The following is a 19,045-nucleotide window of genomic DNA, read 5'->3' as shown; positions in this document are numbered from 1 at the left end:
TAACTTCTGGAAAAAGAAACCCCTCTCTACTGTAGTCATGTAATTTATATCAGCTGAATGGGTTTGTGTTACCATGTAGGTGTCTGCATGGGTCAGTGTGATTGTTAAAGTAATTATAGGGAGGGACCTGGGCATGATTTTTGGTGTGTAGATTACCTTTAAATATTTAGTGGTTTTTTCTGTTCAGGTGAGCTAATAAGAAACTTGTTTTTTATGATCATTCCAAAGGCCTTTTAAATGCAGTGAGCTGCAAATCCTGCCCAGATCACCCTAGAGAAATATAAATTTATTTAAAAGCACTTATTATTTTAGGACTAAGGAGTATCTTAAAAGGGCTAACCAGTGCTGAAAACTCTTCGGTGGCTTTATCGTTAGTAAAGCAACTCCAGAGCATGCTTCAGCAGAACAAAGCAGTATTTTCAACTGTTCAGTGAAATTCAGTGCCATATGTATATCTTGTGGAAGAGAAGAACTGGACTTTTGCATTCTCCTGGGCAAGAGTACTTTATTTTGGGAAAAAATACAGAAGTGTGGAGGCGCCTTCTAAGCTGAACTGCTCTGTGAATGCAGTTTATGCATTTGTGTTTATGCCAAAACAGGCAAGTGGACAGCCAGTGCCTCCCTTAGCAAAAGAGGAAGTACAAAAGTGATTCTGGGTTTAATGGGAAGCAGGCAGATGTTGAATTTGGGATCAGAGAACCTACATGCTGTGAGTTGTCTCTAGGCTTGTTGTCTGCCTGGGGGAGAGTGGAAAGTGTGACCTCTTGTAGTTGTGTCATTTTGTCTGGAGGGTGGCTGATGTTCTGACCCTTCAAGGGAGGTCATGCCTTGTGAGGGCAGCTGGAATCAAATCCCACAGTTTGCACAGGTGGCTAGCAGCAGCCCAGTTGAGTTTGCTGGCAGGTTAGCCATCTGTCAGGTTTGCTGCAGCATGTCAGTGTATGTTCTGCTTTCACTCAGGCTTTTCACAGCCTTCCTGGTAGAGAAGAGGCAGCCAAACCTCTCTGCTGCTTGTAGGCTGGCAGGCCTTCCCCCAGGCATGGAGAGGTAGCTCTGTTTGGCAGCAGGAGGCTGAAAAGAGGTGTTTGCAGTTGCATACTCCTTGTCTAGGTGCTCAGCTGGCTGCAGCTGCTGGGTGATAAGCATTTGGAGGTGAACACCCAAGTCAAAAGTTGCACTGCCTGTGGTTTGCGAGAGGCAGTGGGCTGCTCTGCAGTGCCACATTCCTCTGTTACTTTGGTTTCTGCTGTAGGAAGCACCTGGCTCTATTTTTATTTCCTTTGCTGTTTTATCAGCTAGAAATGAGTGACTTGCATTGTTTTCCCACAGATGGGTGAGTACTTCCTCTGCTCCAGCTTCTACTGAATTAAATGCTCAGTTCCATCTGGGGTCTTCTTTTGCTATTCTGAACTTTGAGCAGTAAAATTACAAGGTAATTTTAGTTGCATTATGTTGTGCTAAAGCTGGTTTTAAGTAGTTAAAAGCTAAGCCAATGTGCTTCCTGTCTGAGGATAGGGCAGAGTGCATGTGGTCTGTTATGGTGTCTTCTCTAACTGGTAGTAAGCCTCAGAAGAAATGAGTTTGATCACTTGCAACAATCTCGAAGTGCAGCACTGAAGAGATTGCCTTCATGCTGTTGCTTTTGCAGAATTAATGTACTGCTGGTTCTTTCAGTGGTTTAGTCATGGTACAGAAAAGTCTGCTTTTCCTGTTCACTTACTGTGTAATGAAAGCTTTGTCCAGCTGATACAGAGAAGTTCTGCACACAGTGGGACAGAAGGATGTCTGTGCCTCAGTTTGGTAGGGAGCTGGCTTGAGCTCATGTTCTTCTTCTCCTTTCAAACTTTCCACCGTTGGGATCTATTGAAAAGAAAGAGCTGAAGCTTCTTGCATGGCTCACTGCACCAGTGGTGCAGAAAGCAACTCTCCCATGTCACTTTGTTAACTTACTGGCTTGCTGGTGTGGGTGAGTTCACATGCACTTCTGGGTTACTGTTCTCAACCTTGATGAAAACTGGCCTCATTTTTTATTCCCATACTGTGTTCACCATAGTGAATACTGAAGAATAAACTACTGGTTAAAAGTTGGCACTGAATGCATAAAGTTATTGCAGTTGTTTCCAGTTTTGCTCTGTGTGTTACTCAGAGGCTGCATCATGGCATAGCTGTGCCTCCTCTCCCACTCATCTGTGAGGGGGCATAAATGCAGTCTGCAGCAGAGCTGAAGGAATGGAAAAGGGAGCATCTTAAGAGAACTGCAGCCTACTTAGCTGTACCTGACATGTCTTATTTACTGTCATAGCTTGCTTTCTCTTCCCTCTTTTGCTAGTACATGGTATGGTTTGAGGAAGGAGATCTTGTTTTTTCCCTTAAAAAGAAAAATAAAAATCAACATTCCATGTTTCTCCTGGGTTCATTTTAGTTTTTTCCTACCCCTCCTCCTTTCCCTTCACCCCCCTGCACCACCTCTTGTACAGCCAGGACACACCCTGTGTCACTAAATAGCCTAAAAATATACAGTGCATCTGGCCTGTAGTTCATCCGTTTATCACTGTCAGTCAGCCTTTGAAAGAAACAATACTTTACAAATTAATTAAAGTGAAAGTTGCATCTCTGAGATGTCTGTGACAGTGGGGTAGTGGGCTGGAGACAGTGGTCTTTTACACACCAGCGACCTTAGAGTGTCCATGGTCTAATATTAGCTCATGGCAAATACCAACACAGCTCCATGCTTGCTGATGACCCCACGTTGCCTTTTACAAATTCCTGTGTCCTGTTTTTTGGGAAGCAGCTTTCCTAATTCAAAAAGTGCGCAGTTCTCATGACAGATACTTCATAGTTTTTTAAAACTGGCATGAATGCTCACCTTTTTTATTTTCTTTTTTTAAACCTGCATTGTCAGGAGCTAGTTAGTTCCAGTTTGGAAGTATCTAGGAGAGGTTTTTTTTCCAATGCTTTTTCCTTACTAAGTATATCGTATGTGATGTTTTTACTATTAAACTGCTCTTAAAGGTCTCAGGTGCACAAGAAGTATTGTTCTGAAACTTGATATGCCTCCCAGGAATAGAGTTAGAGTTTCAAAAGAAATATCTTATTTGGAGCTGCATGTACTCAGATTCCTTTGATGAAGTCAAGTGCAAGAGTAGGGAGAGTTGTTCTGACTCCTCCAGAGTTCTGGAGTTTGGACAAGCTCTGTCAGTATCTAGCCCAAGTATATGTTATCAGAAATTAAACAATTAAAAATCGCTATATAGGCTTTAGCAGAGCAGTGAAGAGTTTAATCAAAAGTACCTGAAGTGAGAGTAGGCTGTGTGAATTAGAATAAGCACTTCAAATTCAAGGGTGCCTTACAGTGTGTTGCCCAGCCCTGGCAGGTAGCTTGCTTTGCAGAAGTGACAGTCTCCTAATGCTGTGCTGCCTGCACCACCTGTCCCTGTCACAGATGAACCAGCAGCAGTGTGTTGGGGTTGTGAAGCCTGGGGTGCTGTGGTGGCAATGAGGTGACACAAGAGGAGCATCAGGATGATAAAGGGGCTGGCATAATCCAGGCTGGGACAAAGCAGCCTGCTGCACAGAGGTGAATCTGGTTGGTTAGGGGCTCTGCTGGGCAGGTTTGCTTGCTGTGTAGGCTCAGCATTGTCCTTGGAGGGAAATGAAAGAGCTGCTGAGTGTGAGTGTGCTCAGTGCACCAGAGCACCGGGACAAGGGCAGCTTGTGCTCTGAGCTGGCTATGGTGGACAGCAGAGCTGGCTGCAAGCAGGTCATTTCAGTCACTGTCTTTTCAGGTACAGAGCTAGGTCCAGTCAGAAGACTCTGTATTTCCCAACTAACTGTTCAACTACAAAAATTATGTCTGTTTTACACACACACACACACACACACACACACACACACACACACACATTAAAGGGAAGGGGCTGAAAATCCTGAGCTTTATCATGACAAGAGGCCCAGGAGAGTAATTCAGGGCATAAATCTGAAGTTCAATAATTTAAGCAGCTGTTTTCCTTATGTAGAGTTTGTGTTGGTAAAAGTGGTTTTAAGATAGGATGGAGCAGTGAAACTGAACTGGGATTTGTGTGTTCCGTATTCTCTGCCACTTTCATCCTTTGCCTCCAAATCATACTGCCTGTCAAAGCCTTTTTATCTTAGTCTTAGAACATCTAGGACATTGCCTTTATTTGCTTGTAACTGAGCCATGTGCTGTCTGATGATTGAGGCCACCAAATTCACATCACTTACAAATAGCAGAAATGAGAGGGAGTGCAAAGCTTGTTTGAACAAGGAACAGTGAGAGAAGAAAGGGTAGTAAAGGTGGCAGGATGTTGGACATCTCTGTATTCCTTCTTCTTTCAAATTTGGCAGCATATGGAGGTAACCATAAGAACTGTGTACAGCAGTTCTGGCTGGCTCTGAACCAGCAGCCCATGGTTCACAGCATTCATTACTGTCTAGATGATGTAGTTTATTTCCAAGGTAATGGGGCCTAACTTGTCACAGTTACTGACTGAGTGATTGACACAGTGTCTTGTAGTAGTGATCCTGGATCTGGCTTCTCTTTAACTGCCTGACAGTTCCTGGCCCAGTGCTTGTTCTGCCTGGTGCTAGGATTTCTCACTCTGGAAAATGGGGTTTAGCCTCAAATACGAAACAGTTGGGTGAAATGGTTTTGATTTGACCTCTGCTGTGGTGAGGACTAATTACTGCATCAATGCTGCCATCTGCAGATCTTTAGCAAGCATAGCAACTCATCTTTGGAACAGCAGAAATGGCTGATGGATTAATTCCTTTATACACCTGCACTACTTAGCCAGTTTTTCAGGAAAACTGATTATAAAGAATGAAAGCCAATTTGTCTCTGCTATGAAAGGGACATACCATGTGACATGGAAGCTGTGATTTTTCCCATAGTTGTGGAACTTCAAATTCTGTTATTTCTCAGTTATATTTCATACAAGTCTCCCCTTTGCATTTCTGTTTAATTAATTCTGCACATTAAGATACAATTCTGAGAATGAATTGTAAGCAAAGACTTTCTTACTGTGCATAGTCTGAGTTTACCCTGAAAAAATGAAGAATAAGAAGACACCTAGTGGAGGAAGAGAAGAAAGACTGGAAACATTTATCATGCTTCTTTTGGCTTTGTTATATAGCACAAGGATATAAACTAATAAGAGAAATTAAGCAACTCTGTGTTTTAAAGCTACCCTCTTTCTGATTTTGTTGTTGTATTTGTTTGATATGTCTTTATTAAAATAAGACACAACAGCAACAACTTTCTTTGCACAGCATTCCATTTTTCAGAAAGAGTGTTCTGAAAGTTTTATGATTAAATTATTTCATGAGAATAAACAATGCCTTCTTTCCTATGTGGGAATAGGGGCCTCCTTTTTAGCCCAGCATTTGACCCTTGAAGGTTATTTTCAGTCCATGTGGGCATGATCAAGCTTTCTTTCTGACTTTACTGGCAGCCTGGGGGTTTTTTCCCCTCTCTTCTCTTCCTCTTTCCGGAGTTAGGAACACCTTGTTTGTTCGTCATGTTCAGCCGTAGTAAAGAAAGACAGGGATGTGGAAGTCCCTTTGGAATTTAAAAGGAAATCCTGCAACTAATTGTAGATGTCTGTGCCAAACAATTCTGTACAAGTTATCATTTCAGCTATTGTTTGCAAATTGGCTCACTGCAGTGCCCTCTGTCATTTGATCTGAAGAGAAACAAGCATAAAGGAGTCATTGCATCCTAGAAACATCAGTTGTCTCCTGTCTAGTTCTGCTACGAGCATACTTGGCTACATTTTGTTTTAAGGATCTGATATCCTTTCATGTAAATGATATTGTCCTCCATCACCGAATAAACTGCTTCCATTCCAGCGATGTTCTTTGAATCCCTTCCCTCTCCCTGTATTTGTAGGGCAGTTAATTATTTGATTGCAGTGGAGGAAGAAGGAAGAAAAATGAATGACTAATTCTTCTGAGCAGTTGAAGACATCCTTAGTGTGAGAATTAGAATGACTAATTCTTCTGAGCAGTTGAAGACATCCTTAGTGTGAGGAGATACTCTGCCTGTTGTAGCCTTTTGCAAAATGGAGTGTGGTGCTAGGATTGCTCTCCTAGGACAGGTGAGGAGGGTAATGAAGTAACTTCACAAAGGAGGTCTTGCAGTGACTAATGCTTTAAAGAAACACCTCTTGATTTACCAAAGTAATGAACAGAAATTGATTCAGTAAGTTCAGTGGTATCATAGAAGGTACAGTTGTATGACTGAGACTTTAAAAAACAAATGCGCATGAAACAGAAGATATTGTGTACAGTTAGTAAAAAAAGTATTGCAGTTGTTTCTCTAAAGAATTTAGAAATAAAAATGTCTCTTTTTCAGAGTTAAATGACCTTGAAGACTTTTGGTATAAGTAACAAGATCTTTTAAAATTTCCTCTTTGCTTTATTTTATGCTTACTGAATACTCTCCTTTTGTTTAGTCATCACTTTGCTCCAAATACCTTGGTCTGTAGTTGAGAAAAAGGGTTGTATAGTGGTCTTAATGGGGAAGTTTGTTTTGCAAAGAAATCACTTCTCTGCTACAGCTTTTCTATTTTGTTTCTGTTTTATCATGAACAAGCTAAAGAGTTTCCTGCCAGCAGCTTGTGCCTTACAGTACTTACTCATTGGAAAAGTCGAACTACAGCCATGAATGTGTGAATGGTCTCTTGACTAAAAAGCCCTAAAATGGTGGGAAGCATTTTAATGTTCAAGTATTGTGAAGTAAGCCAAACTGTGTGAATAAGATAAACATTAAAACCTCCCTTTACTAGTCTTCAGCCTTTGATGATGTGTTATGATGTCTGTTACAATATCCTCATCATAATGAATGGTTAGAAGAAATTTTATTTTTTTACCAAGAGTACAAAAGTAGTTAAAAAATGGCTCAGCTAAAAAACAGCACAACACTTACCAATAATATTTACTGTAGAAGAGGACTGAGGAGTAGCCATTAACTTAATTGTTCTACAGAATTATTCTTAAAATATTGAACAGGGAATATATGAGTCACATTCTGTATTTAGCTTCAACTTATTGTCTCTACCATGAAAATAGGTCATAGTAAATGAGGCAAAAATAGCTTGTGTGCTTTGCCACATAGGTCAACATTAATTGCTCCACTTTGGCTCCACTCTGCCCAAGCATTATGCTAAATACAGATCCTGATAAGATCATTTAATGCTTGTATCAGATGGGAGCTGGGAGTGAAGACCCTCTTCATCCCATCACATACTCAGGTGGGGCCTGGATGATCTGAGCCATTTGTGGGATCCGTAGGGTAGAGAGAAGCAGGGTTTCTGTGCTGAAATGTTGGAGCTCCTAGTGCAGTGAAGGATCAGATATCAGCAGATGGTAGGAAAGGCTACAGCTCTCACTCATGTGTGGTGCTCACCTCTCCCTCCCTAGCACAGGCAGTTATCATGTAGCCAAACTTGTACGTTCAAAGAATTCTGGGAGACTGATGCTCCAGGTGGTTCTCTGCACTTCCTTTATTCCAGGAAATATTAACCAGTTGAAGCTATGGGAGCTGTAAGTTCAGGTACCATCTGCATGTTTTGAAAATATTTCTCAGGTGAAGTAAGAAGAGCTGTGAATCTAATAATGTTGAAAAGCAAGTCAATGAAATCATAACCCTTGAAATTCAGGTGTGTAACATGCCAGGGTCTTGGATCACTACTTATCAAATATGTTTTCTCTAAGGCAAGAAGTTTGCAGAATAAAAGTATATGTATTAGAGTTAAAAACTGTCTCCATTACAAGTTGGATCATTCCCAGTATAAGGTTCTACTTTTGAAGTTATATGTGTCTGAAGGGCCTCTTGAAGTAGGTGCTTATCTTAAATGAGGTTGCCCCCTCTTCTTGATTCAGCAGAGTGCCTCACAAGTACCAGTTTACCAGAATAAGTGTCAAGATCCTTAAGATCTGCTAGATAGCTCTCTTTAGATTCAGAAAGATTATAAAAGGCTTGGCTGTCCTGCGTAGAAGCATGAGTTTGCTTCCAGGCTATCCCTGTCCAGGTCTGGAGGGCAGGCACTTCACTCAGGCTGGGGTGTCCAGCCTCACATCCTTCTGTATGTGAGTGCCTTCGTGAGCCCCTTGGCACTGTGTCCATAGGTGATGCTTTGCTCCTTGCTTGTCTTGCACATGGGCACAGTTTGAGAGAGAGTGTACAGTGCTGGAAAAGCCAGTGCCCATGGGATTATAGCCTATTGTCATCGTTACCAGATGTGCAGTCACAGATTTCTGTGGCCTAAATCAGGAACCTGCTGGGACATCTTTTGAGGCACAGAGACCTTGTGTCTTTAATTTGCCTATCTGTATATCAACTAGGCAGCAGCTTCAGGCTGGGTGGTCCCTTCATCCATCCAGGTACAGCTTAAAGCTGACAGTGCCATCGTGCATGAAGGGTGACACATCACACTCCTGCTTTGGTTAGGGATACTGATCATTTGGTGGAACTGACTTTATGTATTGACAAATTATTGAGAGGGACTTTGAGTGCTTCAGCTGGGTGTGTCCTGAGCAGGAAATCTGAGAGGGTTTCTCAGAGCTGTTTTAAAAATGTTTTCCTCTGTTCTGGAACCAGTCAGATATGTGGACACCTGTTGTATTGCACTAAATAGTTATTTAGTTGGTTTGCACTGGGTTCTGTATTATTGCAAGAATAGTATATTTGTATCCTCATGGGATTCCCCTTTTATATCACACGGTCTTTCCCTCCCCCAGAAACCCTGGTGGTGATGGTTTGTCCCAAGTTTACTCCTCCCCTCACCTCCTCCACACTTGTATCCCATTGGCTGTGGTCCTCTTCCTCCACCCCCATTCCCCCGGGTTTAAAAGTCTCCCGCCATGAGGCATCTCTCTCTTTTCTTCACCTGGGGGTCACCTGGATGATCTGGTGTCTCCTATCAAGGAAATAGAATTAGGACTTTGTCCCCACATGGAGAAGAGCGCTTCTCATCTTTTGCCTTTTGTCCTGTGTAAGATCGTGCGGGCTGGGGTCCACAGCTAGCTGGATTGGACCCAAACAGCCCGCCAGGCATGAATTCTTACAAACACCATTTCCAGTTTTCTGACAATACAGAGATTGGTCAGGATGTAGATGAGTTAGCTGTGATGACAGCATTCCATCTGAGAGGGAGCTTTTGTTCAGGACTATCTCAGCTAGCAATGCAGTCACACCGCATCTACTTCTTTGCTTTTTGTAAATTTTTTCTGGCCTGCGGATGGCTTTTGGGCTTCGTAAAGCATGTCCACTAAATCCTTAAGTGGGAAACAGTCAAGAAGAAGCACTTCCTCCTTTGCAGTTCGTAAATGAGCTGATTTCCCATTGGTATGAGACAAAATAGGTTTCTCAATTTTAAAACTTTTGTTCAGTTTTTTTCCTTTTTATTTCTGCGTCTTGTACACTTAATAAAATTAGTTCCCTAAAGGGATACTCAGCATTAATCTCTGTGCTTTTCTGTGGAGAGCTTTTCTATTTCTTGTCACCAGGGGTTTTAGCAAGGGCTCGATGAGAAGTGGTTTTGTTTGTTTTGCCTTCACTTAATGATCCTTTTTCTTGATGAGATGTTTGTTTGGTGCAGTCTTTCCTCACATCACAGCTCTTTCAGCCTGTGATCACCAGCTTTTTTCACCTTTTGATAGTGTTTTGGTCGTTGTGTGCTCTGCCACAAGTTTGAAAGAAGATTGAAGCCTGTGTAGCTGAAACTGTAGAACATCCTGTGCTTTTCCTCTTTTCTTTTTTAAGATTTCCTCAGAATTCATCCCACATTCCTGTATCACTTGTCAGAAAATCAACCTGCTGGTGTTTCATTTAAATGCCGCTTTTTTTTAGAACTGGAGCACTTCTTTACCTCCTGGACATCAAGTACTTTATTCTTTTTATATTTCTAAAGTTTGTTCAGGAGTTTTTCTTGCTTCTTCAGTGCAATAACTGTCTCTGGACAGACTGTCACAGTAAACAGCAGCCTGTGAGGTGGCAGGGGAGCTCGGGGCAAACACAAGGCTGGGGCTGCACAGTGGGATCACTACGTTCCTTCTTCAAGTAACTTTTTTTTGGGCTGTGGTTAAAACAAGTGAGTGTTTGCAGTAAATCCAGTGAATGTTCCTGCAAATATTCATTCAAAGGCAAAAAAGGACTTCTTGCTTATAACTGGAGACAGGGATGTACTATTTGTCTGCATATCTCTATCTTCAGATCTACTTCTGAAATCCTTCTGTGTGTCAGAAGTTTGAGGTAAGCAAATGGAAACGTTAGGGTGTGTTTCACTCCTTTCACAGTATGTTTAACCAACAAGGGGGGTAGACAGTCAGGAGTCCACCTTTCTGGCATTAAGCTGAAATGTCTTTGTCCTTAACTGCTTAAGTAATGCACTTCTAGATTGTCACTGATTAATCCCATAAAAAAAAAAATCTTGCACCAAATATGTATAGCAGGGACTTATTTAAAGTAATTTCTGCTTAATATAGGGCTGATTGTGAAAAGAGCTGAAAAAGTAAGGGGGCAGGATCAGAAAATGAGAGCAAACAGACTCTTGAGGGAAATAGGAAGATATTAACATATGGGGCAGAAGAGACAGCAGTGGTAGACAAAAAAATACCTATATTGAATGCAAAGTGACATTTGGTCAGCGTAAGGGAGTCTGAGGCACCTGTAATGAGGGCTCTGATTTGCATTCAACTGATGGAAAGAGTGGAACTTGTTCAAACCATAAGCATGGTTCCCAGCCATGTTCTCCACTCCTCTGCCAGTGCCTTGCACAGGAGGCAGCAAGAACGAGCACATGCGGCTTGGTTTCCCCTGCTGAAGGTGCAGTTTTGTAGCAGGGCTGAGCTGGTTGAACTGTGGGCTGCTGCTTATAGAGCAACTAGCTGGCTCTCACCTGTGCTTTCCTATCTACCACTTGCAGCACAAGTCATCTGACTTCTTACAGGCAGTGGTTATCAGGAGATCAGGAGATAATGTTTGAAAATAAAACATATATAAACTTATGTTTTGTCATTTAGGATCATTTCCCACCAGCTTAAATTTTTAAACCTGCTCACTTCTGGGGTGGATGCATACAAACACCAGAGCAAGAAAGTGATGGAAACATGTAGCTGGAAGGTAGAGCAGGGCTTTCTCTTTCCATTGCTCTGTAGTCACAAGATTCACAGTTGATTAGATCAGCCCAGCCTCGGGTGCCTGATGTTAAGGCACGCATTGCTGCAGAGTTGATAACCCCTGACAGAGGACAAGGGTAGATGAGGCAGAAGGGCATAACCTCTGACCTGGGGTTCTCTGCGGTGTATCGCAAGCCCTGATTTTAGTAATTGTAAGAGGAGTCATTATCATCCAAAAGCTCTGCCTGATACAGAGTTGTTCCATTCAAGATATCACATGTAATAACAAGTGCATAATCAGGTGTTTTTTAAGTGGTGTCAAGATTCGCTCAGGATTTTAAGGATGATCTTGAATGTGGCAATGCTCCATTTTCACATTAATTAGGATACTTACCTCTGCCTTGCAGTTGGGACATGAAGTCAGTCTGATATTGCACCTCTCAGATAGGCACACTCATGTTCAGTAGCAGTCTTTGGAGGATGAAAGCAGTGGGAGGTAATTTGGCAAAAAGTAAAAAAAAATTACCAATGATTGAATATGTCTGGAAACAAGATGAAACATCTTTGAAAGGCTTCCCTGAAATGAGCTGTGCTTTTAAAATTCAGAGTATTGAGTGGCATTTGTAATTGCAGGCACTCATCACTTTCAAACTTACTGTTAGTTGCTTTTATTAGATGGAAAGTACCAAGCATGGTTAGAGAACTGAGAACTACTTATTCCAATTGGAAACTGGTCTGCCCTGCAGCAGGATTAATCTCTGTGGTCAGTACTCTGTAAGCAGCTTATGGAGGTAAACATTACATGTGTCTCAGCCAATCTGGCTAAATAATGCCAGCTGTCTAAACTCTTTTTGAAGATAAATGAGCTGTAATTGGATTTCTGCACTGGATAATTTTAAACAAGAGCTATTAGAAGCAGTAGTTGTTATGAAGAAACTCCACGGTAGGCATATTATGATGAGATATTGCATGTCTCTGAGTGATTTAGTATTTGTCTGTTAAAATCAGGGTAGCACATTAGAAAGAAATGTGCTTTGGTGAGGCAGTTTCAATTTTTTCTTGTTATGTGTGAACAAACAGAAATGGTAAGGAAGTTTGGGTTGAGTTGGCTGGAGGGGGGGAACGCTGCCCCTGAGAGTTGCACAATGTCCCAACATTGTGAACTTACTAAAAAAAATGAAAAGAAGGGAAAAGATAAATTGCTATCTTTTGTATTTCAACAAAACTTGAAAAAAATAAAAGCAGATTTTTTTTTCTGTAATAATGTACTTAAACGAAAAACCTGACATTTTAGTCAGAAATTGTTTCTCCACACAAACAGTTTTTGCAAGAGGGGCTAGATATTAAGAGTGGAAAACATTAATTTGAAGAGAATTTTAACCACTCTGCTGGCAATCTTTGCTTATTGAAAAGTATTAAAAGCTTAAAACTGAAACCAAGTGGGGAGAGCAAATTGTGGTGTTGCCCACAGTATTTCGTTTGCCTGTGTTGTTACCAAAGACCAGCAAGTGGGGTTTTTTGGGAACCACAGATAAGAGTTCTTAAATAGTAAATTCTAAATTTTTGTATTTAAGGAGCTTTTTGTTTCATTAGTTTGTTTTGAAAAAATAAAACACACGTTTATTTAGCTTCTGATGTGTTTGTGAATTTTTTTACACCCATATTTAAGCTCTTACATAGTAAGCACAGGAATCACTAAAAATTTTGGCCATTTTTCCCCAAGTTCATGTAGCCTTAATTGGTGGTTTCATTTTTGTGTGTTTTTACCATCCCTAGACCATAAAAGGTGGGAATTTTTTCAAATTCATATTATAATTCCTGTTTTCTTACAACCACTGCTTGATTACAGTTTTTCTCAGAGAAAGCACTGCTTGAGTCTCTCACAGATTTTAAGATCACTCACTGTTTGGTTTTCCATGACTAGTAATTTGCTTATGTTTTTGTTCCTTTTTTATTCCCACAAAACCTTATGATTAGTTTGTTTTTTCATTTTTGCTCATAACAAAAATTAACTTATTAATTTTTTTTTAACTCAGTGGCTTTGGTGTTTTTTATTTGATAGAATACTTCTTGGAGAAAAATAATTACATCTCATTTCTTATCCTCCTGGTATTTGCAGTTGGAAAGGTGATAAATAAAAGACCAAGGAGGTCTTTTGCACCAAGGAGAGGACTGGATCCCTGTAAGAAAGGCACAAACACTTGCAAGGCAGTTGATTAATAGCCCAGAAAAGCCAATAGCAAGTTATGAAATCCTTTATCTTTTCCAATGCTGGGAGCAATGAGATGTTACAGCACTGGCTGGAACTCAGGTCAGGGGCAGCACACGGTGTAGATCCCATCTGTGGTGAGGTTCACCAGCTCTGACATCACTTGTATTCCTTCAGGGTCTTCTCACATATAGATTGATCAGTCACTGGCAGAACCCAGCAGGGAGTAAGGACTTTAAGACCCCCTTGAGCAATATACACTCTTATATAATTAATAAAGCTGCAGTCACAAAACTGTTGCAGATAATTATTCATATGAACGAGAGATTACATTATACACATATACTTAAATGTGCATTGACTACACACTGGGTAATTATGTATTGACTGTGCATATAGTGATTAATTATACTATTGATTAGGTGTGTCTTGATTAAGTAGTGATCATGTAGTATGTGTGATACAGAGGCCTGCACGTCAACTAGTAGTTATGTGGGTCACTGCCTCTTCACAAAATAGCTGTCCACTGCTGTCTGCTACAGTAGGTAAATCATTATTTATAAGGTTATTTTTGCAACTGCCAACATTTTGGTTCAAAACACAGCTGATTTTATGTTTTCTTATCAATTGAAGAAGTATTGCTGTTCTAAGTTAAGGTCACTTAACTAAAATAACATTTCTTTATAATTCTGAGGTGCTCTGCAGTTGTTGGTGTGTCTTGCCAGTACACCCTGACATTCTTCCCAGGCCAGTGCTGTCAGCATCCTGTGTATGGAGGAATCCTGCTGTGAGTGGTTGTGTAGTATCATCAGATGAAATGGAGTATAAGTCATGGTTCTTAGTTGCTTAGACCTTATTTTGACATGTTCACAAAGTTGAGTAACCCTGTCAAAAGAGAGTAGCAAAACCTTTTTCTACCTGTGGGTCTGTGGCCAGTGAGGCACACTTGTTTCCTGTTTTTGTTTGGGGCTAGAAAGTGGCACTTCTTGCAAGAGCATTAGAATCAGATTTCTGAGAATTTTTTTTTCCTTTTTTTTTCATGTTGTGAAGACCTTATCTGGACCATATGAAAATGAGACTTCATCTGTAGTTAAAATACATTATGGTACTAACTCTTTATTGATGTCTGTTCCAAAAATTATTTTTGTGGGTATTTAAAAATTACAAATCTGATCAGTAATCACTTAATTTCATCAGGAATTTGCAAGCTGCAGCACAAGAAGTGCTGCAAGGGGATTGTGATGGCAGTTGACTGCTTGACTGCTTGAATAGAGATGCTGAGCTGCACAGTTAAGTGGTCCCACACCACCAGCAGCCACACTATTAGGAAGGCAGGGCTGTAGCCAGAGGAATTAATTTTTCCAAGTTCAGCTTCCTCAAGCAGTGGAGGAAATGTAGAGAGACCTTTTGTGGAAGCAGTAAAACCAATTCAGACATGAGGAGGCATTTCCCTGACCCTGGGCTCTCCACCTGCAGTGGCCCTCAGCTGGTTGCTCTCAGCCATGAGCTTGGCCTCTGGGTTTGCCAGCTGTGGGCAGCTCTCCCTGTGCTCTTGGGTATGGGGATGCCAGGGGCCTGGGATGTAGGTGCTGGCTGAACAGCTGGAATGGTGCAGGAGAGCAGCAAGGAGGGGCAGAGGTGCCCTGGCTGTACCTGGAGTTGTGAGCTGCTTGTCTTGCAGTCACCCCTGGTGTTCGTGGTTATTAGTTTTGGTGCTGGCATCTATGTTAGTTTTAGAGCTTCTGTTCTAGCTTTTGGCTTAAAAGGAGTTAAAGTCTAAAACACCTTTGCTTAATGATATTAATACAATGTAATCTATTATGTCAGTAATTTCAGATTACTTGATTATCCTGGTAGCTGCTCCTTGCATATTTAAAATAGTTGGGTTACCCCCATCTGAGTGAATGAAGTAAGGTTCTGGTGGGTATTCAGGTTGATTTGAATAGCTGGCATTGAGAATACACTGCGTTGATATTATTTGAAAGACAAAACCAAAGAATTGGCCCAGAATTGTCTTTATAGTCTGATAACTTGTGAGGAATTTTCAGTTGTCCCTGTTTGTCAAAAATGCCTCACACATGCAGCTGGCTGGGGAGGTTCATCTGTCCCTGTCCCACTGGGGACAATGTTCTGTCATTGTTACTTCTAGACAGAGTTGCTGTAACTGTGCGTACTTCAGAGTTGTGATACTAAGATATCTTGGTACTAGTACTGATACTAGTCCCTTGGTATCAGTAGCTGCCAATAAAACACTATCTGGCTACTCCTGGCTGGTGAGTTGAGAATAATCAGTCTTCAGCATCTCTATATTTAAAGTAGGCTGCCTTGGAGTTAAACTAACCACAACTTCCCTTGAAAGTTACATGATACAGGAAGGGTGAAACTGCTAAGCTTAGCTGATTAGAGGGAGGAACACAACTCTCCTTTTGCATGGTATAAGACAATGCATACTTTTCTGGAGGGGATAGGATAACCACAACAGGTGCAAAACTTTCTTTTTTTAGTTTAGCCCTTTGCACAACATCTGTCACAACTGAGGAAAACAAAAGAGGAAGAAGAGAAATTCATACTTTTGCACTGAGGAAAAATGAATGCAGTTTTGTTAAAAGAAATCTGTGCAATGTCTTGACCTTTCTTTTATTTTAGGAGGGTGCTAATGGCAGCATTTTGATAAAGGCATGAGTGGAGGACAAGGCCAGAAGATTTTGAAGTTATGTAATTTGCTAGTTTTACTGCAAGGCCATTGAGTTTCATGTTGCTTTCCTGTCTAACTTGGACTAATTTGCTGGTCATAAAAGAGGCAAGTTGGAAGGAGCCACTGGGGATTATGTTGCCCAGCCCTGGAAGTACCAATTTCAGCATGGCTGTGTGAAATCAGATTTGGAGTATCTCTAAGGACAGATATTTCAAAGGCTTTCTGTGGAACCTTTCCTAATGTCTGGCTAACCTCATGATGAAAAAATGCTTCTTAATGTTTAATTGTCCTTGATGCAAGTTTTGCCTGTTAGTGGGTGTTGCCATCTTTTCTGTATCCCTCCCCATTAGGCAGTTGCAGATAGCAGTAACATCTCTCAGTGTGAACCATCTCAGTTCCCTCTGCCTCTCCTCCAGTAACATGTGCTGCAAGCTCCTTCCACATTTTGGGTGGCAGTCTGCTGGAATTGTTCCAGTATGCCAAATATCTTTCTTCTACTGGGAAACCCAAAACTTAGTACAGAATTCCAGGCATGATCTCACAAGTACCAAATGGAGGGGAAAGAGTTCTTTTTAAACACAGTCCCATACATGTTTGGGTATGAGGTCACACTATTAGCTCCTCTTTAACCTGTCTACCAGGAGCCCAGATTTTTTTTGCCAGTCTGCTTTCTAATGAGGTCATACCCAGCCTCCACTGCTGTGTGGAGTTATTCCAGCTTGGTTCTGCATTTGGCTGGCTGAACTTCATGAGGCTCATGTGAGTCCATTTTTCCAATCCACTGAGGTCCAATTCTTCCTTATTTAGTGCCCTGGAGCAAGGTTATCCAAATTTGTCCATCATGTGGCAAGATCCTAGTTTAGAGAATCTTTATGCTATATGGTAGGGAAAGTAGATCAGTATGCCATTGATCTCGTGTGTATAGAGATACCCTGTTCTCTTCTGCCACACAGCCCAAACACAGCTAGATTCTCATTCTTTATTTATACTTGCCTTCTTTCCTTCTTTTAGAGTTTGAATGAAGTGGTGAACAGCTTTTATCTGACTGTTCACGGGTGAAGAGACAAGATAACATGAGGGAAGGGGATTTGGTGCAGGTCTGTAAAATCCAAAGTACTGTGGACAGGGTAAATAGGGAGTTACTGTGTTCATTCGTTTCTGGTACAAGAAGCAAGGGACTTCAGATGAAACTAACAGGTGTCACAAGTGAACAAAAATGGCTCCAGACACCATGGGTAGTTATTCTGTACAGCTTCTTGCTGCAAAATGCTACAGTTGCAGATATTTTATTTGAGTTCAAAAAGGGACCAGACAGGCTGATGGAAGAAAACATTAATTGAGGGCTGTCATGTGCAAAGATGAGACATCTGCCTCAGGAAGTCCAAATTTAGACATTGCAGGAAGCCAAAGGAGTATTCTGAGGGGAAAAAAAATTGAGGAAATATATCTTAGCATTTACTACACAAACAGTAATGCCCATTTTTCTTCAGAGAAGGGTTGCAGCTTGGCAGAGTTTTTGTATTTATTTTGTACCACAGTCTTAGTCTGCAGGCTGCAGATTAGCCAAGACTGTATTAGGAAATATTGCACTCAGATGAATTTGTTGTTTTTTAAGTAATTCGTGTGTCTGTTGACACACTGGCTCTCTATTGAGCCAGCACAGTGGGAGACTGCTGAATACAAACCTTATTTTATCTCCAGTTGTTCCCCTGCTCTGTACCACAGATGTGGTGATAGAAGAGAACAGAGTATGTCACTGCTTTTCAGTTCCTCCAGAAGTGGTCATATAAGGCAGAGCTTTCCTTCTCTTTCTCTTCAGCTGCATGCTATTTATTTTTCTTATGTTGCAGACTCTCTCATTGGTTTACTGGAGTCTTTTCTTTCCTTACTTATGTAAAAGCTTTTAAATTTCAGAACAAAATTTCCTTAAATGGAATTCTATTTAAAAAAAGCTCAAAACCTTCCTTTTTTTTACACTAATGAGTTTGCAGATTTAAGAGGAGTCACTAATCACTTTCAAGAACTGTGTTATTTGTGGTAGCATGTTTACAACTTCAGACAGTTGCTGTCACTGTCTTTTGCTAGATGACCATGCTGCTTACAGTTTCCTTGTCCATATCACTTTGAGAGCCACAGGCCACACAGTCAGACAGCAATCCCCCGGGAAGCACCTGTCCTCTTCTGCTGGGACTGTAAGCCACAGAAGACTGCCTTCTTTATCTCCACAGTTTCAGTTAGTCTTCAATAACTTAGAGTCCAAGGAAGCTGAGGGTACTTGCACTATTACTGTTTAGTTTTGTGTTCTCAGTGAAAGAAAAGATGAAGGTACTAGATGCCCTTCTGCTGGAAGTGTGCATGTTTTGGGATTTTTCACATGGTGCACCTTTGCTTTATCATATGTTTAACAGTAGATATCTATCCAGCTTTCTTTTCTGGACTTGGACAGAGACAGCCAAAATGTACCAATTGGCCACCATCATAATTTTTGCTCCCTATATGCTCTGTCACATTCCCTACCTGGTAGGTTTTGAGAGAGATGTCAGCAGTGGACATGCAGTATTAGTATTAAAACTGGGACTCCACATAGTTGGAGTCCTCTTAGCAACTGCCTGGCCTGACACTCCAAAGTTTAGAGATAAAAGAGATTCTGTTGTTTTTTCAAGAACATGTGTTTCAAGATCCTGACTAGACTTCACCCTCCAAATAGAGACCCAGTTTTTCTGAAATGCTCCAGTCAGATCCTCACAATGAGCATGCCATTTGAACCTATTGCAACTTGTCAGTTACTTTATTTGTATGTGAAAAGCATGATGGAATCCCAGGTCTATGTGACCATTTACCAGCCTTTCACACAGAAAGGAACAATGCTTAGAATGTATGAAAAGCTTCCCCTAAAGAAAAAGCTTATTTTTTCTTGCAAAGCTCACACTACTTCAAGCCACAAGTTAGATAAGGGCATCATGGAAGAAACCAGTTGAGAACAACTGTAACTTTTTACTCTC

The 19,045-nt window shown here is 41.1% G+C and overlaps 1 protein-coding gene across 3 annotated transcripts in view; it reads left to right on the top strand.

Moving 5' to 3' along the window:
- The window catches only part of UBAC2 (UBA domain containing 2), an 88,184-nt gene that overhangs the window by 19,861 nt on the left and 49,278 nt on the right, over positions 1 to 19,045 (top strand). The gene's annotated exons all lie outside the window — the stretch shown is intronic.

Source organism: Agelaius phoeniceus, chromosome 2 (assembly GCF_051311805.1).
Source record: "Agelaius phoeniceus isolate bAgePho1 chromosome 2, bAgePho1.hap1, whole genome shotgun sequence".
In the NCBI taxonomy this organism is placed as follows: Eukaryota; Metazoa; Chordata; class Aves; order Passeriformes; family Icteridae; genus Agelaius; species Agelaius phoeniceus.
Note: the sequence above shows the minus strand (reverse complement) of the source record. Positions and strands in the feature narration are given on the sequence as shown.